At 52.3% G+C, this 6,363-nt stretch overlaps 1 protein-coding gene across 1 annotated transcript in view; it reads left to right on the top strand.

Moving 5' to 3' along the window:
• The first annotated feature begins 2,815 nt into the window (after positions 1-2,815).
• Positions 2,816-6,363, top strand: part of Tp73 (tumor protein p73) — a 61,937-nt gene continuing 58,389 nt past the window's right edge. Inside the window, exon 1 of the mRNA XM_005368636.2 lies at positions 2,816-2,839. The gene's annotated coding sequence lies outside the window, so the exon portion shown is untranslated. The remainder of the gene's footprint in view (positions 2,840-6,363) is intronic.

Genomic DNA, 6,363 nt, shown 5'->3' with positions numbered 1-6,363 from the left:
CTCACCCATCCTCCCTCCCACTCACCCATCCTCCCTCCCACTCACCCATCCTCCCTCCCACTCACCCATCCTCCCTCCCACTCACCCATCCATCCTCCTGCTCACCCGTCCATCCTCCCGCTCACCTGTCCTCCCTCCCGCTCACCCATCCTCCCTCCCGCTCACCCATCCTCCCTCCCGCTCACCCATCCTCCCTCCCGCTCACCCATCCATCCTCCCGCTCATTTTTGTCCTTCAATAGATGGATTCATGTAGCAGAGATGCTGGGCTCCCTGCTTCTTCCTAGAGAACCCAGAAAAGCACCAGCCATACCCACAAGTATCCCTGAGCTCTGTGGTGTGTGTGTGTGTGTGTGTGTGTGTGTGTGTGTGTGTGTGTGCACATGCCCTACCTCTTGGGCCTTGGGTCCCTGGAAGGTGAAAGGTATCAGGAGATAGGATTAGTGATGGGTCATCTTTGGTCACCTCTTTCCCTTTCTGGGTCTGTTCGCCCAGGGTGTGTTGTCCTTCAAAGCTTCTGTCACCTGTTACACCATGCTCAGACTTGGCCACTGGGTACGGCTTGAGTTTATCCAGGAGAGAAGCGCCGCCATCTCAGATAACGTTTTCTGAACTGGCATTTTGTGGAACTCTTGCTTCCTACATCCGCCGTTATCACCACCCACTTTTCTTTGTAGCTTATGACAAGGTGGACATTTCTTCTTTTTATAATTTTTAATTTTGAACTTTCACATATTATGCCTTGGGTACTAACTGTTTTCACCCATCCACCCTTATGTTGGCTTAGTGACCCATCAAGAATAGCCAGGCCGACTTATGGCTGTGAGTTCAGAGCTATCCATTGGAGCCCACTGGGCTCAGCACAGGGTACATAACCGAAGACCGTGGTTCCCCATCTCCCAGAACCCACTAATAGCCGATAGTTCAGAGGTAAAGGGCTGAGCTCCTCTTCTCCCCTCCTTGACTGATTGCTGATTGGGCTGGGCTTGTGTGACCTGTGGAGGAAGTGAAGTTGAGTTAAGCTAACGATTGCAGTAGTTGCTTGAGTCTCTTCTGGGTTCTATTCTCATTGTTCCCTGAGCTTTGGAGGGGATCTAGGTTACTTGTTTAGGATTGGGTCCACATCTGTCTCTTTTTGGTATCTTGGGCAGGTGAATCTCTATATTCACCGCTGTCTGTTGTAAGGAGAAGCATCCCTGCTTGAGGCTGGGGGGTGATTGTGTCTATGGGTTTAAGCACAGAAGTTTAGGCGGCAGTTTAGTGTGCCAGCTTAGTTAATTAAAGAAGTACACTCTCCCCAGGTGTGGTTGTGAATGTCTTTAATCCCAGCCCTCGGGAGGGAGAGGCGGGTAGATCTCTGTGAGTTTGAGTCCATCCATCTCTCTTTCTCTGCCACTCCCCCACCGCCTCATTTTTCAGACACAGTTTAACTACATATTCCTGACTATCTTAGAACTTGATATGTAGACCAGGCTGGCCTCGAGTTGGGTCCCCACTACCCACATTAGAGAGCTCAAAACCACCTGCAACTCCAGTTCCAGGGTCCTGACACTTCCAGCCTCAAGGGGGACTACACCCACGTGCACATAACCGATACACACACGTAAGCATAATTAATGTTTTCTAAAATCTTAAAAATGCCTGCAGTCCAATGGGAAGCTTGGAAGCTTGTTTGTTGAATGCTCAAGGATTATGACTGACTGCCTCAACTTCCCCTGTCAGTTCTGCTGGATGTCTCTAAGCCCCCAACTTGATGACGTTACCTTTGTTCTACTGATCAAACTACTCCAGATATCTCTGCCGGATGTCGTGAGCTTCTGGTTTGATGTTTCACGTTTATCTCATGAGAAGAGCAGTAGTAATGTCCGTTGGAAATGGTTTGCCTTCTAGAGACTGGGTCTCACTATGTCTGGACGGTGTGGAACTCACTCTGTAGACCAGGCTGGCCGCACACTCACAGAGATCCACCTGCCTCTGCCTTCCAGCACTGGAGTTAAAAGGTGTGTGTCATCACACTCCCAGCAAAAGCTTTTGGCCGTGTGCTGTCAGGGGGCCAGCCTATATCAGGACAGAGGTTTGGGGAAGACAAGGGACCCTCCCCATTCCCATAGTCTGCTTTGACAAAGCTTCAGTGGCACACGATAGCTTATCAGCATAAACTACACTGCAACAGGAGTGTAGTAGGACCTCCGAAGTCCTCTGACTAGCGGTTAGGAACACGAGATAGAAATTCTGAGTTTAGCACTCTGGCTGCTCATCCTCCCTGGTCAACACCAACTGGAGTTAGGTGTGGGCATGAACAGGACAAAGACATGGTTCCTATCATGCAAAAGGACAGGTACTTTGCTGCCACCAACACGTGGAGGTGTGTTGTTGAGACGTCAGAGTTCCCAGGGCTTATTCTGAACTGTTCAGGGGAGAGAGAGGCGGTACCGAGGTGTAAATGGGTTGACTGTACCATCTTCTGGCTTTGTTTATATGCTTGGGACCATCAACAGGAACTACCCTCTGTGATTTTAACCTCCTGAACTCAAGTTTCCCAGGTAATGGGAGCGGAGCGTGTCCTCAGGTTGGTCACCAGGAGCAGGGGTCACGAACACAAACCAGCACAATACCTGTAAGCCTACTAGCTGGTCCCCAGACCCAGGGCTCCCAGCCAGGCTCCACCCACTGGCTTGGAGCTGGCCACAAGGCCTCCCAGCTTCCGTAACTCCAATGTCATCACCTAGGCAACTGGGACGCTGCTGCCACTGCCCTGCCACTGCCCTCCTGCAAACCACGGGGCCTCCAGCACCTCAATCCAAGTCTACGGACCTACCCAGGGCCCAGGCTCAGCCAAGGTAGGCATGGGCTCTGCTTGACTCTCAGCTCTGAAGGCAGGGTTCTCTTGCTGTCCCCCTCCCTCAGAGTGCCAGCAGGATACAAAAGCCCTTCCCCATTGACTCTCACCTGGTAGCCCAGAAGTAAGGCACTGTGTGAACAGGCATGCCCCATAGGCAAGCTGGTGGCCAAGGCAATCTGAAGAGGTACTTCTGTGGTTCTGATGGGACAAGGCATTGTGGTATGGCCCTTTGGGAAGCCATCTGCCCTGAGTGAACTTCAGGGCCTCCCTGTCTGTGACCTTGTGCTATGGCCAGTCAGGATGGGAACAAAAGTGATTCTGGCATCTCTGCAGCCTTCATTCATCTGAACCACCTGGGTTTCTCTTCATTCCCTGCCCAAGAGACACCAAGCAGCTACCTGGACCCTCTGAGGCCATGCTTGTCCTGCAGGGTGTTGCCACTGCCCTGAACTGACTGGTTCTCCTTAGCTTCTCCTCCACTGCCTAGCCTCAGCCTCTTTCAGCCTTCATGGTCCTCATGCGCATGTCTGTAGGCGGCCCGAGTGTGGACAGTAGATTGAGCTCAGCAGGCCCTGCTCCTGCTGCTGTCCTGTGAACAAGGGGACAGGCAGATTACATAGGGTCCTAGCAGGATGAGCTGGAGAAAATCCTAAACAGAAATGGTTACAGTGGGGCCAGAGAACACGTGAGCGTACACGTGTATGCACACACATGAACACCACAGTTGTGTGGTGCGTTGTGAGACGGTGTATGTGTGTGTGTGAGAGAGTGGGTGGGGAGGCAGGGAATCGGGGTGTATGGGCCACACCCCTGTGTCTAATCATCCTTTCCTAGCCTTGGCCCTGGAGCCCAGATGGCTGGAATGTTGTTTGGGAGATATCTGCCTCCGGTTTTTAAAATAGGATCTTGTTCTGTAGCCCAGGCTAACCTAGATTTCACTGTAGTCCAGGTTAGCCTTGAATCTTGATCATCCTGCCCTCAGTCTCCCCAGTGCTGAGATTGCGGGCATATATCACCATGGCTGGTTGTCTTGGGGTATCTCTGATCTGATTGGTTACTTCAACTGCTGGTCCATTTGCATTCACTGTAGGCAAGAGACCCTCATAGCAGGTCTCGTGCCTGTAGTGAAAGCTCACAGGGCCAGCAAGAGGACACAGGTCCCTGTGGTGCCACACATGGCCAGTGATAGTTCCTTGGGTTCTAAAATCTGAACTTCCAACAGATCGAAGACCAAATGAGGATACAGCTCCTTTTTTGTTATTTTAGTCTTTTATTTATTTTGTGTGTATATGTGTATGAAGGCATGTGTATCAAGCCTGGCAGCAGGTGCCTTTAACTGCTGATTATCTCACTCAGCCCCCATAGGAGCCTTTCAGACCTGGGGTGCAAATGGTGAGGTTTGACCCCCAAATAGCTCACTCTGGGGTTCAACCATCCTTCCCTGACCTGCAAGGCCATTTGATCACACTACATGATTAATTCTGCCACCAATGTCTGTTCGTTAGATGCCAACTTTAGACTGTACACTTACTGAACAACATGGCCAGGTCTGTCCTCAGCATTTTATCTGAACACACACGGGCTCCACTCCTGTAGATGATGTCATGACATTCGGGGAGCCAAGGGCTGTCCAGAGACCCCGAGAGGTGAGGCTCTGCAGCCATCTGGTCCTACAGATGACTTGTAGGACTGTTACCTGGCAGTGTAGGGCCTTTCCTTGCAGCCTTGGGCCTGAGACAAAGGGTTCTAGGGTGTTTGGCACCTAGTTCTCCAGGTTAAAGGTCACCTGGAACTTTCTCCAGAAGTAGATGAGTCCCTTGGAGAGGAGAACGGGACAGAAAGTGCCTGCAAGAAGCCACCCTCCACATCCAGCCACCCTCCACATCCAAAACCAAATGGAAGTCGGGCCATGAGGACCCACAGGTGGCTATATTACAGACACAGAATAGCCATCCACATCGGATTCTTGGCAACAATCTTGTCCAGGATTCTCCTGAGAGCTTAGCATAAACCATTCATGCAAGGAAGGTGTCACAGCCTTCTTTAGGGACTAGAGAATCTAGGCTCCACACACAGGAGGAGATGGGGGCCCCTAAGTTGGTGGCTTGTTGAAGGTCTGGTGAGTGCAGATGTCTGAGGATCAGGGTGTACCCTGGAGGTTCCCCATCACTGTCCTCAGTAGCTCCATCTGCCCTCCTGAGGCCTGTCTCCGTGACCTGCAGCCTCTGCTCGGCAGCAGTGTGTTTGCCTAGCTGCTGACTCTCTCCGATTAAACCGAGGCCCTCTAACGATGGTGACCAGTAGGCAAAGAGACCATCTGACCCCTGTGAGTGGGGTAGAAATGGGTTTGGAATAGAGGGATTCAATGGGCAGATTGAAAGAGCCAGGGTGACGGGCAGCCTGGCACGTGGAAGAGCTGAGTCATAGGGCGAGGCCGTGACAACTCCCATGAGGTGGGCACCCTCTCCACTGAGACTTGCTCTGGACACCTGTACACACAGTGTCTAGACAGACACCCTCCCTGGCTGCAGGCTCCCATCTCTCCTCTCCCTCAGCATGAGCCCTGCTCGGTGCTAGGCGGCCGCTGGATCCTATCCTTGCAGGCCTGAACCGGTCTTGCCACCTGCTTCTCTCCAGCCAGGCTCCCTTGGAGGACCTCCTCTAGGTTGCTGCTGCACACTGACAGGGGACGTCTGCCCAGCTGCACTGATGGTGCATGGGGGGTGTCACACCAGCAAGCTCCCTTGAATTATCCCACCCGCCCCCCTGGCCCTTGAGAGGAACTCACTCCTTCAGGCCTATGAACCCCACCCTCCAAATTCACCTGTCGCCTGATTTCCAGCCACCATAACTTGAGGGCATAGGGTGGGAGTCCAGACCTTGCTTCCTGGTCCTCCCTGGCACCCAGCCTTTGGCATCATCACAGGTATCGTCTGTTCTGCCCCCCAGATAATCAGGTTATCCCCGACTCACCTCTTCCATGTGATAGATATCAACTCTCTTCTTGAGAAGTCCTGTGAGTGAGGTGGTGTGGTGATATTTTGTTTGTGTTCCAACAAATAAAGCTTGCCTGGAGATCAGAGTGCAGGGTAAGTTACTAGTTAGCTATAGAGGCCCGGCAGTGCAGTGGTGGTGCACACCTTTAATCCCAGCACTCAGGAGGCAGAGGTGGAAGGATCTCTGTGAGTTCAAGGCAACCCTGAGCTACATGAGGTTGGCCCAGTCTCAAAGAGAAACAGAGCCAGGCAGTGGTGGCTCACACCTTAGTCCCAGTACTTTAGAGTCACACACCTTTAGCTTCAGCACTAAGGAGGTGGAGACAAGAAGGGATATGGCTGGGTGGAGAGAGGAGTATAAGGCGGGAGGAGACGGAAGCTCAGCGCACTCAGTCTGAGGATTCATAGAGACGGGATCGCCCCTTTGGTCTGAGCATTGGTAGGCATTGGTAGAAGTAAGAACTCTCTAGTGGCTGGCCGCTCTGCTTCTCTATTCTTTCAGCTTTCACCCCTGATAGCTCCGGTT

This window comes from Microtus ochrogaster, unplaced genomic scaffold (genome assembly GCF_000317375.1).
Source record: "Microtus ochrogaster isolate Prairie Vole_2 unplaced genomic scaffold, MicOch1.0 UNK38, whole genome shotgun sequence".
Taxonomy (NCBI): domain Eukaryota; kingdom Metazoa; phylum Chordata; class Mammalia; order Rodentia; family Cricetidae; genus Microtus; species Microtus ochrogaster.
Note: the sequence above shows the minus strand (reverse complement) of the source record. Positions and strands in the feature narration are given on the sequence as shown.